General features: G+C 42.5%; 1 long non-coding RNA gene and 1 pseudogene across 1 annotated transcript; both read right to left on the bottom strand.

Annotated features, from left to right (window-relative positions):
• LOC148149255 (centrosome-associated protein 350-like) overlaps positions 1–21,911 on the bottom strand; it is a 1,171,865-nt pseudogene that overhangs the window by 40,395 nt on the left and 1,109,559 nt on the right.
• LOC148149258 (uncharacterized) lies at positions 15,697–19,675 on the bottom strand. Its single transcript, XR_015758252.1, has 3 exons — positions 19,573–19,675; positions 19,113–19,258; positions 15,697–15,831 (listed from the first exon to the last, which is right to left on the bottom strand). It is a non-coding gene; the product is annotated as an uncharacterized LOC148149258 (long non-coding RNA).

Raw genomic sequence — 21,911 nt, 5'->3', positions numbered from 1 at the left:
ATTGAGGAAAAAGCCAAAATGGGAAGCTGGAGACTAAAATCTTGCAAAAGATGTGCATTTGAAAGACAGGAGAGGAATGGGCTTTGGAAATGAATTCTGCAATTAGGCTACTATACATGGCCATTATTTAAGTTAATTCTGGAAGGGATGCAACAGTCAGAGAAATTAAGACCACAAGAGGTTGAAGGATGATGTTAGACTAAAAGTCACAAAGAGAGACAGGGATTCATCGTGAAGGGCTTTCTTAACTGTGAAAATTAGATTGGAGATGTTGAAAAATTGGGAGGCAAAGTTCAATTAAGGACAGTCTGATAATTTTCAGATAAGCGCTCTTTCCAGACTTTTGGAAGTGCTCACATTCATGGAGTATTCAGAAATCTGACCAGAAGAGGATGGAATGGTCAAGTCTCTGGGTGAGAGTTGTGGATGATGAGGCAGGAGGCATGTAACTTTACAGAGACAGGTTTGTGATGAGTAAATGCTGGGTTTACTCAACGATGGAACATGCTGCTGAGATATAAAGGGTGTGGACCAGCTGAGGATAGCAAATCAGAGGCTGGAGTGGCAAAGGGATACAGCTGGAGAGTCAGAAACAGGCAAACCTGTTGGAGTTGACTTTTCTTTGTTGAATACTTCAGTGGTGTGCAATTTTTTCTGAAAGGCTGGTGACATTCTTTCTCCAATTTAGACAGGTGTAACATGACCAAAGTTACAGACCAATGAAATCAAACTTGCACAGGCAATCAGCTCTTACTGTTTCAACTTCAGAGATTCCAAAGGAAACTGACAGAACGAGATGTTAACAGACAATCTACCACACCGATGCTGACTTAACTCTGGGCTGTCGGCCTCAATTACAGTGACAATACAGTAATAAGCAAAACTAGAGGGAAAACTTCCTGTGACAGAACTCATGTCGTCATCCCACTATGCAAGGTGGTGGAACTTGAATTCAATAAAATAAAAAGTCTGGAATTAAAATTCAAATGATAACCATAAATTCATTGTCGATTGTCAGAAAAATCCCATCTGATTCATTAATGTTCTTTCGGGAAGGAAAGTGCCATCTTTACCTGGTCTGGTCTCCATGTGACTCCAGACCCACAGCAATGTGGTTAACTCTTAACTGTTCTACGGACAATCATGGATGGGCAATAAATACTGGCCACCCAGCAATGCCCACATCCCACAAGTGAATTAAAACAAAATTCCCTTCATAAATCCTACAGCAAGGCCATTTCAGGTGTTATTTTCACTTTCACACAAGACAAAGTCTCAAGGATCACCATCCCTCGGTGTTGTGCTATACTCTCAGCCAAGCAACATTTTCAAACAAAAATTAATACACATCGTGTTTGAGTTTCGAAGCACATCAAATAATTTGAAGAACCTCTGTGAAGCTTGGTCATGTTTGAAATTTCCTACCTGACTGTGTCTCAGAAATAGTTTCATCAGACCAGCTGCCAGATGCTTGGTGGGATTTTAGAATAGGTCTGTCATGCACACGGATGCTGGAGCTGATTTTCTGGCCATCTTGCTTTGATGTACTCTCAGTCACTTTTGAGGAAGGAGACTGAAAAACCAGAGAAGAAAGCAAACATTAGTTCCAGTCTGACATTATTTTCCAAGTTTATGAAAAAGGAAGAAGGTGGGATAAGCCAGGAGATTGATTGTCAGCCTCCCTCTGGGTGTCACGATGTCTCAGTGGTTAGCACTGCTACCTCTGAGCACTATGTATCTGGGGACAAATTCCTCTCTTGAGCAACCGTGTGTGTGGAGTTTGCACATTTTCCCTGTGTCTGCATGGGTTTCCTCTCGTTCCAGTTTCCTTCCACAGTCCAAAGACGTGCGGTTAGGTGGATTAGTGACACCACCACTAGGCCATCTAGAATTATGGGAAGAATGAACAATCTCTCTTCCCAAGTTCTAGAATTCTACTTGCTCCATAATTAATAGCACAGCTTTTAAGGTAAAGCCTTTATTGCCCTTTGAACCTGCTTTTACAAATCACCATCCTTCATAGCACCAGGCCTGCTCCCACTCAAATTACAATTGCTGCTGGTACGCTTAATCTAAAATTAAAAAAATACACTGCCACACACATACCCGCCAACACAATTCTGCCTGTCATCTTTAAACCATTCCTGCTTCTTATCAAACCTCCTCACAGCTTCCTTAACTTTTCCAAAACACTCATCATTCTTCTTATTTTACAATATTCTAATTTTCAACACCTCATGCTCTTGGCACATAATCAAATTATTAAATGAACACTGAAAATAAAAGTGCCCCCAGAAGCAAACCCAGAAACCACGACTTTCTTGAACCACTCTGGAACTTCCCCAAATCCTTTTCTATATTTCCACCCTTCTATCTGTTTAAATCCCGTTTGCTACCCCTGCCTTAATTCCTTGCCAATTAATCTTATGCATGACACCCATCATATCTCCACATCTGAAAGTTGGGGTTTTTAAGCATCGTCATCACTTTTGAAATCTGCTCTGACGCTTTATTTCACAGTTACCTGTTTTCTTCCTATTTTATCTTTAAAAACTTGCATTTATAACAAATCTTTCATTTGATAAAACAAACCAAGTCGCTTCACAGAAATAGAATAAAACATGATACTGAGCCTCAAAGAGATCCAAGGGCAGATATGAAATCTGTCATACAGTTCGAGTGCCTTGAAGGAGGAAAGTGACATAGACAGAAGTACAGTTCAGGGAGAGAATTAAAGAGGTCACTGTCTTAGTAACTGAAGGCTTTTCCATTAATGCAGCAATTAAAATTGAAATTCTCAAAGATTTAATTGAAGGAATACAAATAGCTTGCCTGCAATGTATAATCATGTAAATTAATTTAAATGGTGCAAAGACTGGTTCTGGTATTATCCTTCACCAACCGGCTTTCTGGAATAGAACAAGTAGTATAATACAATCGTCAAGTCTGGAAGTAAGACAGACATTGATGAGGCTCCTGCAGTGGAAGAATGGAGGTGGGGCAGAGACAGATAATCGGAGATTCCATAAAGTGCCGAAGCAGGCCATTTAGCCTTTTAAGTCCACATCAACCCTCCGAGGACCAGCCCACCCAGAGCCCCCTCCCCTCCAGCTGGATTTCCCATTGCTGATCCACCAAGCCCGCACATATTTCACATGCCTTCACAAAATTCCTATTCTTTCCCACATTACATTTCTCATTCCCCCTCAGAATTCCCATTCTCTGCCACTCCTGTTTCCCATTCCCCTCAGAATTCCCTTTCCCCCAACACCTATATTTTCCAGTCATTCTCAGAACTCCCATTCCCTCAGATCTCCCACCCACCTCCCCACACTGTTTCCCATTCTCTCCACTTCCTGTTTCCCTGGGACTGATTTTGAGCGAAGCCAAGGATTTTCTATTCTCTGCAGCCTTATATGACATTCTTTACTCATTAGAAACAGTTTTTGTAGAAAAAACAATGCACAACATCTTTTACCATTTTCCTGTGTGTTGCGACAAAATCCTGGGAATAAACATCATCTATGAAAATACGATGGTCAGGACTGGTGGTCATCCGAAGGGCTGCTGATGGTGATTCCAGAGTCTGAGCAGGTGAACATCTAACCTCCTCAGGAATTGAACTGTCACTGTGGGGCTGGGAGCAAGGTGGTGCAGGACATTCTTCCTCACTGCCTGTGTCTCGAGAAAATGCCAATACTTAGAACATTTATACTGCAATGGGTTAACAGTGCTTAAAGTGAGATGCACAATTCAGGATGACTGTCTTACATGTCCGTCCTCCTTTCAATGTATTCTTTATTTCAGATGCATGTAGCAATATCATAAGGAGAGTAGGTTAGAAACAGTTAACCAGAGAAAGTTAAGTTTGCACAGGTCACTGATGAAAAGCGCCTTGAGCTAATTCAGATACTATCAGACATAACTGCTCATTGTCAAAATACTCCGATACAACATTCTGCGCAGTACTGCAGTTACAGTTTCATGCTGCTGCTAATGGCGAGGAATGAAATTAATTATCAATATTGCAAAGAAAATTAGATTCTTCCGTGTTAACAAAGTGGCCACATAGTCTTGTGTAAACAACGTCCAAGCTCTCTCACTGATTACAACTTTTGCTGCTTTTCAACTCTGCAAGTGATATGCAACCACCAGCAGTGAAAGGTATTAAAATCTGAAACTTCAGCCTCCCTGAGAGGGTGAGTGGGAAACTACACTGGGCTATTGTGTCAAGGTACCATTGAGAAAGATGATAATTCCAACATCTGACCTATGCTGATTAAATGGATCACGGCAGATGCTTGGGAAATGTGATTTCCTTGAATGAATGAGACAGGCAAAATAAAAGGCCAGGTTTACACCTTGCTTCTTCTGCATTAATCCAGACTGATGACATTTACACATCAATACATCACCTCACACGTGCCATGACAATCAGCGTTACCAAAGTGCACTTGAAAGTAGTCAGAACCACAGTAAATGCATTACCTCGAAGAGAAAACAAACAAACAAGAAACAGAGGCTAACATTACCTTTTGATTCGGGAATCTTCTCGCTTGCCTCTCTCTTTGCCATGTTTGGTTTGAGCTCCTTGTCCCAAGCAGCCAGAGCCTGTTTATCCATTTGCTGGATCGCAGCTTCCTCAGCATCGAGCCGCCGCTTCCACTCCAGCAGCTCCTCTGCATGCTGTCGCTGATGCATCAGTTTCTGCTCCCGTTTAGTGAGGAACCTGATGGACATGCAAGCAGGACGGGGGAGAGAGAGAAAGGAAGTGTCAGCTAGCTGCCGATATTCATTTCTAAAATCGGACATTAACCTGCAGCTCAAAATGTATAATTCTTACTTTTTAAATTCAACACTGTTTGGGTTATAGTTTCACAACACAACCAAAATTCAGGGAAAGGTCTCCTTGTACACCTCACACATCCTAGAACATTGCAGCACTACTGCATGTAAATAGGCTCAGTGCAGTTAATCAACACATTCAAAAGGATTTCCTCCAAGTTTGCTGACGCAATATTCGTCAAAACAGTCAACTTCAATCTGCAATGCTGATCTTCAAAAAAACTTCAATCTGTCATAGATTTCCCCACCCCACTGCAATTGGTAACCAGGCCTGGCCCAGGGATTGGTACTGGGAGATTAGTGGACTGTAATCTCATAGGAAGCAAGCAAACAAAATTCTGATAGCCTGGTCCTCAAAGTTTAGTCAGAGGTTTGAGACAAGTCAGATGCTATGCCTTCTTGCATTTAGCTCAATAGCATTTCCTATTTACAGTACAGTGTTTTGCAAAGTATAAAGAATTATGTGTTTTTTTTGCCATGGTGGGGGATTTTTATCCTAGTTTATCACAGTTGCTGCCTCTCGCTCCCCAACAGACACTGAGAGAAGCCCAGTGATGAGACGTAAAGACAGAGAAGTAGTGGTGACAGGAGAGCAATGTTTACAAAAAAAGGAGCAAAACAAGAAAAACAAAACAGCTGAGTATCACCCCAAAATTGCTTTATCTTTGGATACTCAAGAAAACCTCACATTATTAAGGAGAAATTCCAAATATTCCATCAAACATTTCTGGCCAACTTCCCTACAACTCTACCTCAACACAACTTGAGGATTCATTAACTTCAAATGGCAACAGAGCTCATCAAAGCCAACCCCAGCTCCATTTCTCTTTCTGACTTAGATAGTGGGAGAATCTCAAGCACTGCCTTCCCAACAGTCCATCCACAGCTTACAAACCCATCTGATGTTTGTTTAATGTTGTCATTATTGCTGCCTTCACCACCAACTCTGGCAGCTCATTCCATACATGTGTGAAAAAATTGCCCCCGAGGTAACTTTTAAATTTTTCCTTTCTTACTTACGCTCTCTAGTTTTTGACTCCGCTATCCTGGGAAAAAGATCACGGCCAATCACCCTATCCATGTCCCGCATGATTTTATAAACTTTTAAGGTTACCCTTCAGCCTCTCCCTATAGCTGAAACCTTCAACCCGAGCAACATCCTTATAAATCTTTTCTGAATCTTTTCAAGTTTCACAACACACCAGCACTGAATGCATTATTCCAAAAGTGGCCTCTCCGATGTCCTGTACAACCATAACATGACATCCCAACTCTTATACTCAATGCACTGACCAATAAAGGCAAGCACACCAAATGGTTTCTTCACGACCCTGTCTGACTGAAACTCCATCTTCAAGGAACCAAGAACCTGCACCCCAAGGTCTCCTTGTTCAGCAGCACTGCCCAGGACCTTCCCATTAAGTCCTGCCCTGATTTGCCTTACCAAAATGCAGTACCTCACATTTATTTAAAATAATTAGATCAGAAAAAAACACCAGTCGTTTAGCACATCATCCCTATCTAATTATTTATTAAATATGCTAAACCTGAATCAAACCTTGCTTAAACAACACTTGGATACTGTGTGCAGGCTGATCATCATACTATAAATAGAAAAAGGAGAAACTGAAGTGGGTACACAGACAAGATTGACAAGGTTGGTCACAGAAATGTGTGGGTTCACATGTCAGGAAAGGGTTGACAAGCTACATCTCTTTTCTCTGAAAGAAGGCCAAACAGGGACATAATAGAGGTCTTTAAATTGTTGAGAGGGTTCAGCAGACTGGATACAGACAGAATGTTTCCTTTCACAGGGAAGAACATACCTTGAGGCCACAAAGTAGTCACCAAGAAATCCATCAGGGAGATATGGAAGTTGTGCAGAATTGGATTACAACAATGAAGACTGCACAGGGAGTGGTTGAATCAAATATCATATGGGTGTTTAAGGGGAAGATAGACAAGATTCGAGGGAGAAAGAAATAGAGGGTCAGGGTAATAGATGAGCAAAGGTGACAGGAGTCTCAAGTGGAGCAGTAACACTGATGTGAACTGATTGGAACAAATCATAGAATCCCTCAGTGTGGAAACCGGCCATTCAGCCCATTGAGTCCATAATGACCTTCGAACAGCATCCCACCCAGACTCACTCCCCTATGCTATCAGTGTAACTCTGCATTTCCCATGGCTAATTCACCTAGCCTGCATATCGCTAGGCACTATGGGCAATTTAGCATGGCCAATCCACCTGACATGTATATTTATGGACTGTGGAAGGAAACCCATGCAGACATTGGGAGAATGTGCAAACTCTACACCGTCGCCTGAAGGTAGAATCGAACCTGGGTTCCTGGCACTGTGAGGCAGCAGGGCTCGCCATTGAGCCATGGTACTGCCCGAATAAGACCTGTTTACATCCTCTGTAGTGTACGCAATTGCCTTCATTAGATTAAAAAGCTGACACAATGATGTCAAGCTGATAATTCCACCAGGAAAAACAATTCCTGCAACATTTGCATGTACCTCCAGTTTCCTAACACACTCCACTGAAAGACAAAGCAAGCTTTGCACCAGTGAAAGTTTTCACATTGCAATCCCATTCTGAGACTGTTACACCAGGGCAATGGGTGTAAGTAAAGAAGATGAGGGTAAGAAAAAAGCTCCACTACTTGGAGAGCAGTAGCAGTGAGGCCATATTGATGTTTTGCTCCCCCACTCGCAGGGTCAAACATGACAAACCCTCAGGTGGGATAATTAGAAACACCATATGCAGCAAACACACTGCCTTTGAAAAAAAGTTAAATGGATTTCATATATTTATCTCTGCTCAGAGCCACACTGTCTCTCTCTTTCTCATCCTCTCTATTTTTTTTATTTCAAAAATATACTTTATTCATATATATTTAATCTATACAATTGGACATGTCTTCATTCTGTAAACATTCCATTTCTTTGCGTATTGAAACAGGGTAATCATTCCTATTCACAGGTTGGTGCGATTACATTGAGCTGAGGCACCAGCGGAGCCCAATGACTGTGTGGGCCCCCTGTTCTTCTTAGGCAGGCAGATGTTAGATGGTGGTCTTTCCCCACCGCGCCTTGGCGGCAGCTGCCCCAAGCTTCAGCGCGTCCCTCAACACGTAGTCCTGGACCTTGGAATGTGCCAGTCTGCAACACTCAGTCGGGGTCAACTCCTTCAGCTGGAAGATCAACAGGTTTCGGACCACCCAGAGAGCGTCCTTCACCGAGTTGATGATCCTCCAGGCACAGTTGAAGTTCATCTCAGTGTGCTTCCCGGGGAACAGGCCGTAGAGCACGGAGTCCTGCGTCACGGCGCTGCTCGGGACGAACCTCGACAAACACCACTGCATTCCTCTCCAGACTTCCTCTGCATAGGCACATTCCAGAAGGAGGTGTGTGACAGTCTCGTCCCCCTCGCAGCCGCTTCGAGGGCAGCGTGCGGTGCGGCTGAGAGTCCGGGCGTGCATAAAGGATCTCACAGGCAGAGCCCTTCTCACCACCAGCCAAGCCATGTCTTTTCCCGAAGGGTCTCAAGGACACTACGTGCTGACCACTTCCTGATGGACTTGTGGTCAAAGGTGTTTTTCTTCATAAATTTCTCCACGAAGGACAGATGGTACGGAACGGTCCAACTACTCGGAGCGTTCCACGGCAGCGAGGCCAGGCCCATCCTTCGCAACACCAGGGATAGGTAGAACCTCAGTACATAGTGACACTTGGTGTTTGCGTACCGGGGATCCACGCACAGCTTGATGCAGCCACACACAAAGGTGGCCATCAGGGTGAGGGTTGCAATGGGTGTATTTCTTCCCCCATTGCACCGTCTTTGTACATTACATCTCTTCGGACCCGGTCTATCTTTGATCTCCACACGAAGTTGAAGATGGCCCGGGTGACTGCGGCGGCACAGGTTCTGGGGATAGGCCAGACCTGTGCCATGTATAACAATACTGAAAGTACCTCACACCTGATGACCAGGTTTTTACCCGCGATGGAGAGCGACCGTTGCTCCCATCTGCCCAGTTTCTGTCTCACCTTCCTGATCCGCTCCTCCCAGGTCTTGGCGCACGCCCCAGCGCCCCCGAACCAAATACCCAGCACCTTCAGGTAGTCAGTCCTGACAGTGAAGGGGATAGAGGATTGGTCGGCCCAGTTCCCGAAGAGCATGGCTTCGCTCTTGCCTCGGTTTACCTTGGCCCCCGAGGCCCGTTCAAACTGGTCACAGATGCACATGAGTCTGTGCACTGACAGCGGATCCGAGCAGAAAACGGCGACGTCATCCATGTACAGGGAGGCCTTAACCTGCAGACCCCCGCTGCCAGGAATAGTCACCCCTCTCAGGCTCGCATCCTTCCTGATGGACTCGGCAAATGGCTCTATGCAACACACAAACAAGGCAGGAGAGAGAGGGCAGGCCTGCCTGACTCCAGATCTGACTGGGAAGCTATCTGATTCCCACTCATTGATTGAGACTGCACTGACAATGTTGGTGTAGAGCAGTCTGATCCAATTAGCGATTCCCTCCCCGAAGCCCATTTTGGAGAGGACATCCCTCATCCTCTCTATAACATCACCAGCTGACAAATGAGCTGGTTGGCTTGCCAGCCTTTCACAGCAATATGCCTTATAAGGAGCCATAGCAGATATTACTTTTCATCCATATGACTGCACATCTTCTTCAGTTTTTGCATGATGCTGCTGGTCTCACTGCCTGAAATCGAAACAGGGGAGGGACTCCACGTCTCCATATCTGTTTGCAGGAGACTGGAAGTGGGGCTCACTTTGGAAACATTCTCCTTCTGGTTGTTTTGCATTCCGCTGCTCCTGTCGATTTGGAATCTGAGAATATACCAAGATGGACGCATGGAAAGTTAAGTTTGTTCCTAAAAGGAAACAACTCCAGAATTAGTTGCAATGAAACATAGATGAGATTCAAAGACTGGTTTCTGCAACTGAGCAACATCATTTCCTTTCAGGCAGGCAGAGCGTTTCATTAGTTTTGAATTAATTGAGCTTTAATTCATTGAAAATTTCAAAAGTGAGACTGATTTTTTTGTTTGTTGGGAATGTTTATTCAGTGAAACAGATTAAGGGAGGGAGATGTAGATCAATTATAATAGAAGGAAGTGCAAACAGATGAGTGGCTCAACAACCTACTCCCATTCCTATGCACATGATCAAGTGTAAAAATGTTTTGACACCTTTGTAGGATATGCTGATAACAGGTCGGAGCCAGATTGCAGGGAGCGAAAGAACAGAAGCACAGATACATTGGGCTGAAAGCTCCATTTCTTGTGCTGTCACTTCTACCGAATGCAGAACAAAACACGATATCGATGAATACAAAGGATGGTATTCTCGGCAGCAGCAGGTATTCCTGCATATACAGCTTTAGGTTGCAGAGATTCGGACTCTACATAAGGGAACATGCGAACATATTATCAACTTAATAAAAGTACCGAGACTTAAGTTGATGTTTCTCAGTGGCAGACAAACTATTCTTACATCTTTTCTGTAAAATATTAAAAGTTTTATTTAGATTGCAATGATAATATAGACCAGAAACCTGGCTGATAGCAAGCTTGGATTGAAAGTGATCACCCATCATTGATGCTGCTGAGTAAGTAATTCCTTACTTTAATAGTAACCTTGCATTGAACAGTTCAGGAGTTTGCAAATGGTGGGATACGAACCAACTTGCTCTCCCCAGCGGATTTGAGTTTCTCCTGAATTTTGATGGTGGTCTGGAGCATATGTTGAATCTCCTGCTGTTTCAGAATCAGCTGCCTCTCCCTGTGAGCAGCCTTGTTGGCCTCTTGAAGATGCCTGATTCCAGCCTGTGATGAAATTGGATGCAATGTATTACCATGTTAGAGATCAACCAAACCCGTCTTTACGTTGTCAATAAATTTATTTTGACGACAGAGTACAGACAAAAATGAAGTCAGGGCACACAACTCCATAACCCATTAAGTTCTAAGTTGCACAGTTTCCAGGTGGCACTGTGCAACTTTTACAACTTATAATGCTTGTTCTTGATGAAAACTTTGTGTTTTTCTTCGATAAAATGTATTGTCAACACAAACTCAAACAGTCAAGTACTCCAGGTGGAAATTATCATGAAAGAGTTACTCACATTCTTTTTCGACAACTGATGCCTAACTTTGAGTGAGCATTTCTGATTTTATTTCAGGAGGTTGCTTCCAGGTCTGTGGTGAGTTAACCTGAGTTCTCAAACCTGAAAAACTGTCCTCAGCAGCCAAGTACTTTGCAGAAGAGAAAGATGATGAATAGGCAGATTTCCGCTTTCGAGAATTGCACATTAGCTCTTGCTGCTGGGCAAGTTGGAAAGTGTTTCTGGATTAGTGGTGCTGGAAGAGCACAGCAGTTCAGGCAGCATCCAAGGAGCTTCGAAATCGACGTTTCGGGCAAAAGCCCTTCATCAGGAATAAAGATGGAAAGTGTGCCTGGGTTGAGTGAATACATAATCTGGCAAATCTGTAGTGGGTCCAACAGCAAATAACGTAACATTCCAAGTCTGCGTGACGCTGCCTGACACTGTGAGATTGGTAAAACCGCTGCCAACAAAAATCAGCAACTTGTTGAGACCATCACTATATTTTTCTCAGTTTTGGTTTGGAACTGTGAGCTGAAGTTAAGAATTGAACTTTGAAAAGCAACTTGTTTTAAAACAACCGAAAAAGGCTCAGTCATTTATAATACCAGAGTTGATTTTACTCCCCTTCTTGAACAAGGGGACGTCATTTGTTATCCTCCAGTCTTCTAGCATTATTCCTGTAAACAATGACAACATAAAGATCAAATCTCAAGGTTCTGCAATCTCCTCCCTGGCTTCCCAGAGAATCCTCAGATTAATCCCATCCAGCCGAGAGGCCTTATCCATTTTCACACTTTTCCGAATTGCTAACACCTCCTCATGAACCTCAATCCCGTCTAGTCTAATAGCCTGCATCGCAGTATTCTCCTCGACAACACTATCTTTTTCCGGTGTGAATACTAACAATATTCATTTGGTGCTTCCCCATCTCCACGGACTCCATGCTCAACATCCCACAACTACCCTTCATTGGCCCTGACCTTTCTCGTCATTCTTTTCTTCCTGATATACTTATAGAAAGCTGTATGGTTTTCCTTGATCCTATCTGCCAGTGATTTTTCATGTTTCCTCCTGGCTCTTGGTAGCTCTCTCTTTAGGTCTTTCCTCACTAACTTGTAACTCTCAAGCTCCCCAACTGAGCTTCACGTCTCAATATAAGCCTTTTCTTCCTCTTGACAAGAGATTCAACTTCTTTAGTAAACCTCAGCTCCCAACACATGTTGTAATGATGCTGGAATTTACAGACAAACTTGGATAAATCTGCCCAAGTAGATCACACAGTTTCACCACTGCTGAATTAGCAACTAAACCAGAAAGAGAATGATCAGGGTTTAAGATTTTGTTAAACAGCCAAATTCTTCTTAATATTTTATAACTTTAATGCCCCTCCCATGCTTGTCATACTCAATCTGGAGAAAATTTATTTCAACAAGATATTGCTTCTGCTCACAAAATTAAAAAGGGTATTTTAAAATAAAATCTGGAAATAAAAGGTTGGTGTCAGTAAAAGTGTCCACAAAGATGTTGAGCAGCCATAAAAACCCAACTAATTCATGGAGGGACTTTGAAGAAGGAAATCTTCTGCCCACAACTAGTATGGCATATGTGACTACAGTGTTACGGCAGCATGGATGGCATGCACACCATACCTACCAAGCATTGACCATCTCTTGCAATCCTTTTGATATGAAGTGGTATTATCATCACTGCTTCCCTCACAATTAACACATTAGAGTTACCCTCGACCTGAAACTGAACCGGATCAGCTAAACAATACTGTGTCAACAAAACTAGGTCAGAAGCTGAAAGTTCTTCACTTAGTAACTCACTTCCTGTCTCCCCAATACATGCCCTAGAAACATAACATCAAATAGAATGTAGCAACCTGCTTGATCTGCATCACATTTACTAATCTATACATTCACGTCCTTCACCAATAAACAGTGAGAGCTATGTGCACTATATGATGCACTGCAGGAACTCACTCAATTCCTTCAACAGCATCTTCAAAGCCTCTGACCTCTACCACCTAAAAGGACACAGACAGTAGATAACATGGTAACACCATTACTTGTAAGTTCCTCTCCATGCCACACAACATCCTGACTTAGCAATATACCATTCCTTTACTGCTATCGGATCAAAATCCCAGGTACTCCTTTCCTGTCAGCATTGTGGATGTACCTGTAGCAGGTGAACTGCAGATGTTTGAGGAAATGGCTCACTATCACCTTCCCAAGTGCAATGAAGGATGGACAACAATACTGGCCTGAACAGCGGCAAAGAAATCCATTGAAATAATTTGTTTAAAATCCTGACTCGTGGGTAAGGACAACAGTCTTGCATCAATCTGTTCCAGAGCCCTGAACTCCAAACCTAACAGCACTTGCGAGTTGATATGTTTATATTGACCAAGCAGACTGCAGTAGCTCAAGGCAGCTCACCACCATGACCATTTCGAGGATGAGGGATAGTAAATAAATACCAGCATTACCGGAAACATCCCAAATTCAAAGAACAAACTTAAAAATTAAAAAAAAAGTCAAAATTGCATTCATTCTACTCATTCCAAACAGTGATAAGGGGAAAGATGATGTGAATACCTAGATTCTGCACAACAGCCTCACTGCAATGAGAAAAGACAACAGCTTTCTCCCTTCTCCGGAAAGTATGACTAGAAGTATCTGCACATTCTTACATTGCATTTTTGAAAGGCTATTCAGCCTAACATCACTGCATAGGTCAGCTACTCACTTTTTCTGGTGCTCCAACCAGGCCAGCTCTGCTTTGGTCTTCTCCTTCAAGGCTTGTTCTCGCAGTTTGAGGAGTGACACCTGGTGCTGTGCACACATCTCCTCCTCCTCCATGTATTGTCGCACCATCTCCATGGTGAATTGAGAGAAACTGTCTTGACCTCCTGAGAAGGGCATGCTCAAATCATGCTGAACAGTGAAAGACAGGAGAACAAACAGTACAGAGTGAGGTGATCTGCTTCCCCTGACCCAAGCAAAACTTGCCCCATAATCCACAAAAACCCAGGACTGAGTGCAGACAACAACAACAATTAAAAGGAGTTGGAGTATCATCAGACATGCCAATCATGCTGCATCACAAGTGATCCCATCAAACTATCCCAATATTTATCAGGATGAGTAAATGCTGACTGTCTCATTTCATCATCTGTAAAACACATTAAGACTGGCAAAGTCCCTCATACTGATAATTTTCTGGTCAGGACTCCAGTTACTAATTTGCTGCCAGGTTCTGATAAAAAAAACAAAAACAGAATAGGGGTTGCACATACAGAGAATAAGGGTGTCATGGTTACATCAACATGAGCCAGGAGGAGGCTATTTAGCTTCTTGAGCCTATTCCACCATTCACCCAAATCATGGTAATCTTCAACATCATGACAAATCCCTGTCTTTGTCCCATAATCCTTCAGCATTTTGGTTAAAAATCTACCAAGCTCGGATTTAAAATTTGTAACTGATTTCAAATCAATCACTGTTTGTGGAAGGGAGTTTCAAACTTCATCCATTTCCATGTGCAAAAGTGTTCCACAATATCAATGTTCTGACTCACATTTTATCTATTCAATCTCTCTTCTTAAATTAAGCCTCGGAGCCCAAGTATCACTTCAGTAAGTCTACATTGCACTTCCACCAAGAGTGATACTCTTCTTAAGCCATGGTGCCCAGCCCTGACGGCTTGGACTGACTAGGTTTTGAACTGCTGAAGCATGACTTCTAATCCTTTGTTTTCGAGTCTTCTTTGGACATAAATGTCAACATTCCACTCGCCCCTTGATCACTTTTCTGAGCCTGTTTGCGACATTTTCATAAACTGTATGCAGCTGGATCACCCCCATCAAGTTTCTTTGAACTCCACTGTCTCTCGATTTTCACAATCAAGAAATATCCTATTTTGATCCAACCTCTCACTTGCCGACACAAACTCATCTGTAGATTTTTCATTTACTTAATCTATCAAGATTGCTTTCTGATTTTATGCTTCCATCTACCGACACTCGAGATCGCTGCTAATCTGTAGAGAGGCCCCAAATTTTGAATGTGGCTTTCCTTTCATTATGAATAGTGAATAGATAGGGCACCAACATAGATCCATGCAGAATATCACCAACCATATCCTTCCAATTAGAATATCTCTTATTATCTGCACAAATGTCTCTTGTTCAAATCAAATTCCTCTGCAAGTTCCACATGTCTTTTGCATCTTATTACCCCCACCTTTAATGGACAGTAGAAAGTTGTCAATTCAGGGACATTCTTAGCAATCAAATTTAGCTTGTGTTTACCTGACGAGGTGAGCAAGGAATCCCAGTAAATATTAATCTCTGTCTTCACTACATGGTAACTTGATCACAAAGATTAACAATGCAAAAGATTTATTCCTCTTCAAGATTTATAAACTCTGGTAACATTGTTAGTGAGTGGTACTTATCTTTTAAAAAAAACAGCCCCTGCCCAACACTTGCCTTACACTCATTGCCCCATCTGCTCCTCATCCTCCACATCTGAATCTCATGGCAAGATACCTAGAACATGGAGAGGAGCAACTATTCCAAGCACTGAGATCCCACTAACTGGCACCACCACTCACCCTTGGCTAACCCATGGGAGAACTCACTTTTGCAGCTATTGAAGCCAATTGATCCTGCAGTATGTCCTCATCGGAATCATCCAGCTGGCTGCGTTTCTTCCTCATATTAAAGCAGCGATGGCTCTCTGATGGCAGAAGGAGATGGAAGGATTTCTCTTAAATCTCATCTTCAGTCATTGACTCATCGAACTGAAGGGAGTACTCAGTGGCAAGAGAAGCAGAGCCTGGAGAGACAATAAATGATTGACATTGTTCTTTGTTATTTTCCATTGCTCACTGAAAGATTTAGAACTGGAACATGAAGTTAAAGGCTAAGCTAGAATCCTTGGATTAGTTATCTGCTCAAGGAGCAGAGTTGGGTTACAATTATTGATTCAACACAACTGTTATGTTGAATCACACATTGTTTAAGGGGACAGGAGGAAGTTTCCTTATGCATAACCACAGATCCAAGGGGAACACAAGAAAGTTGGATTGATTAGCTTAAGCATATGACTGAATAAAGGAATCTTGAAATAAATCAGTGCAAGACATGTTACTATTTGACCCACATATCCTTTGGGTATGGAAGGAGTGCTAACCTGACAATTGATTTGGTTGATTTGAATCACCTAACTGAAGAGACACCATTCCCCATTTAAGTCATGAGATCAGTTGAAGGACAAACCATCATTTAGATTTGATGAAGTCTGTTTTTTTCCCACTTGTCGCACATTGAATGGGCTTCTTCCTCTTGGGGGACTGTGGGTGTAGTGTGCAGTCATGGCTCGTGACTTACTGTCTCCTGGTGCATCCTTTCAAATTTTTAGTTGATGCAGTCTTTAAATTAATGGCTCCTGGCGTACGCCATATATTTATAGAAGGAGACTTTAATTGGTCTCATGGACCCTGGGGTGGACAGGATGCCAAGGGAGCTGTTGGGTACACCTCTGCAGGCGAGACAGTTAGTGGACTTGTGTGAGGAGTTGGGGCTAGTGGATGTGTGGAGGTGCCCCCACCCAAATGGGAGGGACTTTACCTTTTACTCCAACCCGCACAAGTGCCACACAAGAATTGAAATGTTCTTTGTTCCGTCAGTTTGTTTGGACTTGGTGTTAGCCTGCAGGATTGGGAACATTACTATTTCGGACCATGTGGCAGTATATTTAGATGTTAAGATCAAAGGTAGTGCAGGAGACACATGACAATGGTGCACGAATCCATTTCTGTTGAAGGATGACAACTTTGTACAGTATATCACAAGGGAGTTCAGGGTTTTTTGGGTCTTCAATCAGGCTACAGCCAGTAACCCATCAGTGCTCTGGGAGACCACCAAAGCATTCTTAAGGGGTATGATTATTTCACACTTGACGATGAGAAGGAGGCAGAGAGGATAGCAGCAGCTGGAACTTGAGGCCTGGCTGAAGACAGCAAATCAGCACATTATCCCAGACCATCCGGGGTCAAATTGCAACGGGTCATGGCTCTCTGGGCTGCTCTGGACTCAGCACTCACACAAGTGGCAAAGAGAGGGGTCTCCTTTACAAAGCAAAGGTTGTTTGAATATGGGGATAAGCCAGGTAGATCCCTGGCTTACCTGGCTAGGAAGGAAAGTGCTCCACAGTCCATTGTGTTTACCAGGGAGAGAACTGGCAATATCACTCGTGATCTGAGGAAGATCGATGCCAGATTCCAGGAGTTCAATGCAGAGTTATACCGGTCAGAGGGAATGGGGATGGAGAAGTGAGAATGGAATCCTTTTTTGAAAACTTGGACCTCCCTGGTATAAACGCAGATCAGGTCTCCCTTTTAAATGTACCTCTGACAGTACAAGAGGTGCAAAAGGCGGTAAGGCAGCTCCAAGGTGGTAAAGCACCTGGTCCAGACAGATTCCCATGTGGATTTTATAAGGAGTTCATTCACATGTCAGCTGAACCAGTGCTGGAGCTGTATAGTCATTTCTATGGCCAGGACTGTCTTCTGCTCTCTCTTACAGAGGCTAATATCGCTCTTATTTTAAAGAAAGGGAAAGACCCTGAGGATTGTGCATTGTATAGACCCATCTCATTGTTGAACGTGGATTTTAAAATTCTATCAAAGGTGTTAGCTCTGAGACAGGAGAAGGTACTGCCTGTTATTATAAAAGAGATGGGTTTTATCAAGGGCTGCAGCTCCTCCAACAACATCAGGCGGGTATTGAACATAATGCAACTATGTCAGCAGAGAATGATTCCGGGTTTGGTGGTCTCACTGGAGGCAGAAAAGGCTTTTGATCGGGTGGAATGGTTGTATCTCTTTGCTGTTCTAGATCGTTTTAGTCTGGGAAGGGCCTTCGCCAGGTGGGTGGCAGTGTTATATAAAGACCCCAAGGTGGCAGTTATCACGAATGGGGTTAACTCGAGCAATTTTCATGTGGGGAAGAGCAGCTGACAGGGATATTCCCCTGTTATTGCTCCTGTTTACCTTTGTACTTGAAGCACTGGCGGAGGCTGTCCAAAAAGACCCTGAAACACTGGCACCGACGGTGGGATTTGGGGATCAAAAATCACTCTCTGTGCAGATGTTGAGAGAGAAAAAGACCTTGACTATTTACACTATCCATGCCCCTTCTTGATTGTATAAACCTTGACAAAAATCCTTCAGTCTCCAATGCTCCATGGGAAAAATGCTTCAACCTATTCAGCCTCTCCCTGTAACTCAGTCCCGGCAACATCCTTGTAAATCTTTTCTGCAACCTCTCAAGTTTAACATCCTTCCTACAGAAAGGTGATCAGAACTGCATGCAGTATTCCAGACGAGGCCTCACCAATGTCCTGTACAGCTGCAACGTAACACTTCAACCACTACAGTCAATGTTCTGACCGATGAAGGCAAGCACGCCAAATGCCTTCTTCACCACCCTCTCTACCTGCAACTCCACTTTCAAGGAACTATGCACCTGCATCCCGAGGTCTCTTTGTGCAGCAACACACCCAGGGCCCGACCAGTAACTGTATAAGTTAGTGATTGGATAGAGAATTTTAAAAATTAGATTTGATAGAGAACTTTAAAAATGAAGGTGCTTGAAGTACATGGAGGGAGAAATGTTTTCACTTGCGTAGCTGACCTGAATAGGAAGTTAACATTAGTGGATCAAATCAGACGTTCAAAACAAACCATTCTTCCCTGAGAAAGGTGACAACATGGAACTTGCTAGTACCAGGAATGCTTTAGTTGAATAGCATGAATGTGTTCAAGGGGAAATTGGATAAGTACCTCTGGGAGAAATGTACAGAAGGATGCACTGATGGAATGAGACAAAGTGGGAGTAGACTCTCATGGAGACTAAATAACTGCACGAGTCTGTTGGGCCAAAAGGCACTTTTCCCTGCTGTAAAGTCTCTGCAAATGTACTGCTCTCCTTCACTAAAGAACCATTTAATCACCAAATAATTTGGACAAAAGGGGTCCCACTCGGGTATAAAAGAGAAATACAAGAGGCATCCCTTCATAAGGTCACACAATTAACATCCATTACTGAAATTACTTCTGCTGAGACAGCGGTTTAATCTTCAGCTTCTCAGTAGCAGTGGAGTACAGAGTTTTAAGCGGCGGTTTGGTGGAGGTTGAGCTGGCAACATCAAGATCTTTCCTGAGTTCAGCTTCGGTCTTCTTCACAAATTCACCACACGACTGAAAGAAACATGGAGAGAAAGTGAAATCAAACATTGGGATTTAAAGAAGTACACATGACACTACTTTGCCAACTGCACTGAATTCAATGTACTTCTGAATATTTTTAAACTTTTGTGGCAACTAAGGAATAGTAGGCCTTGATTTTCGGCAAATTACTGCAGCGAGGACAAGTTTTCAATTCAGCCAGAAAGTTGAAGATAAAGCCTTTGCCATTTGAAATAATAGAAAATTCAGATGTAGGACGCAGTGTTCATAGTCGTGATGCAGTGGTACAATATAAAACTGAACAGTTGCTAAACTGAAGCACTTACCAAAATATGGTCCACCCGATCACGTTTTCTCCTGTCAAATGTCTTCATCTTCTGTCAGCCTGTTTTCTGATATTGCTCTTGGTAGAATCCAAACAACTTCATAACCTCATTAGAAATGAAGAAATGGATAAAAACACAGGAGAAATGGCAGTTGTTGCACACACCCTAAATACACAGACAAAACAACCCACAATCCATTATCCTTGCCCAAAACTGCTCAGTGAAGCCTTTGACTCTTGGGCCTTTGGACTCTTTCCCCCATTCTGAATGATGTGAAACTCAAAGCATGTTCTATTCAACAAAAATCTACAGAATGCTTGAAAATGTAATTATAATTGAAGTGAACAATATCAGTGAGATCCAAAAGCATATTCTAAACAACTCTAAGGGAATATGTAATACTCCCAGACGGTGAGAAGGTTTGACATTTTACTTTGCTTCAGACCTAGACTGAGAAATGATTAATTATTCACTTAATGATTCACTACATTATATGGTTCAGCACTTTGCCAACAGCATCTTCTAAGAGGTCTCTGCTCAGGCAAATTCCAAAAATGTTCCGCCTTTATAATAGACTGTAGATAGATAACTCAAGATCAGTGCTGTGGGAAGTCTCACCATAAACATTGGGGCTGACGTGGATTCTTACAGCGGACCCAGCATTTCAGGAAGGTCAAATCATTCTCAGTTTAACAGATGAGTTCATCTTAACTTCAGGAACTGAAGTTGAGTGAGATGAAGTAATACATTGAGTGGATAAGAAAAGGAATTACACCTGAAATTGTAAGGTCCTAATCAGATCAGAGAAAAATGCCACAAAGTACTCAAACATACAGGCCATTTAAAGTGACAGATATAGCCATTAAAAGAAACCTGGCTCTTCCAACTGCACACAAACAATTTAAGCCACATTAAGTTGCAAAAGATCTGAGAATAGTTTGGTCAATTTTGGGAACCTCAACACATTACAAATTCAGACTGAAAAGTGCAACCTTTCAGGCTTTCTTCGTCTGAAAATTATGGAGTGACCTGTGGAAGATAAGATTCTGGAGAGTTTTAAGATGATTAATAATCATATAGTGTATTATCAACCAATGGAATAACAGAGATGATACAGAAGAATTCAAAAAATGAGTGACTGGAAGAGACACCATATATTATGTAAATAGAAACAGAAACTATAGATTCTCAGAGTGGGCAAAGTTGTGACAGATGGGATTTAATGAATAACAGGATGATGATGATGATGATGATGATGATAAATTAATAATGGGAGAATACAAACAGTACTCTCCCATTATTAAGTGGTTTGGACTTTTAGGGAAGGGGCAAAATGGTAAATTGAATTCAATGCAGTCATCAGAATGTTTTTAACATGCTCTGTTATACATATCATCAATCAGAGCTGCTGTGGAGCACTATTAACCCATATCTTTCTTGCTTAACTGAGAATAAATAAGTTTGCGTTCAAATGCAAAAGCTGGATCTCACCTCACAAGAAACTCTTTTGCTCACACTCTACATCTTTCCACTTATTATTCTCAAGATAGTCTGGGGGTATTTGTAGATCTCCTGGATCGTGGCCAAGATCCTGCAACTTCCTCAGCCGCTGCATGAACCCCATCTTCTCAACCTCTAAAGCATCATGATGTACAGCAAAATGAGGTTCCCTTTGGATTTTTAGAGGCACATCCTTCGTAGACTGGGCCTCTTGCACTGGCTGCTGCACTTTGCTACAGCGCAGCCCAAAGTCCTCATCAAACCAATCTTGGTCATCTACCAGGTCATCGAGCATTTCACGACTCAATTCCGACTCTGCCAGGCATTTGGCCAATTCTTCCTGCCCACGTGTGCCAAACATCAGGCTGCCTTGTTGCAAAGTACACAAACTGTTGGTCAATCGAGAAACTGAAGGTCAGGAACAAAAGTGATGAAATTCATTTCAAAACATTAATGAACAATACATGGTTTTAATAAACTGTGAAATCAAAGCATGAAAACGGTAGACAAACAAACGAGAACCTTCTTTTTATATCTCAGAGTATGTCTGACGAGTTAGACACAGGCTGGAATTCATTTTATAGGTAAATACAAATATCAACAAATCAGAAAAACGTGTCAGTTTAGTCAGGATGTTGCTGCGTCAAATCCAAGTGACCCAAGCTCCTCTTTCTGTGATTTCCTACACTGAATGCTCAGAAAGGAATGGACAGTATGAGCACTTGTCAAACACTTTCATGAAAAATGCTACTAGTCCAATGAATGTTAATATGTGCAAACCATAAACATTTCCGTTCTTCTAATCAGACGGTCATTCAGTCTCTAGACTTTGGTTCAGA

This window comes from Chiloscyllium plagiosum, unplaced genomic scaffold (genome assembly GCF_037043375.1).
Source record: "Chiloscyllium plagiosum isolate Xiang-an unplaced genomic scaffold, Cpla_swu_hap1 HiC_scaffold_9, whole genome shotgun sequence".
Classification (NCBI taxonomy): Eukaryota; Metazoa; Chordata; class Chondrichthyes; order Orectolobiformes; family Hemiscylliidae; genus Chiloscyllium; species Chiloscyllium plagiosum.
The sequence above is the reverse complement of the archived record's forward strand: the minus strand, read 5'-3'. Positions and strand labels throughout refer to the sequence as shown.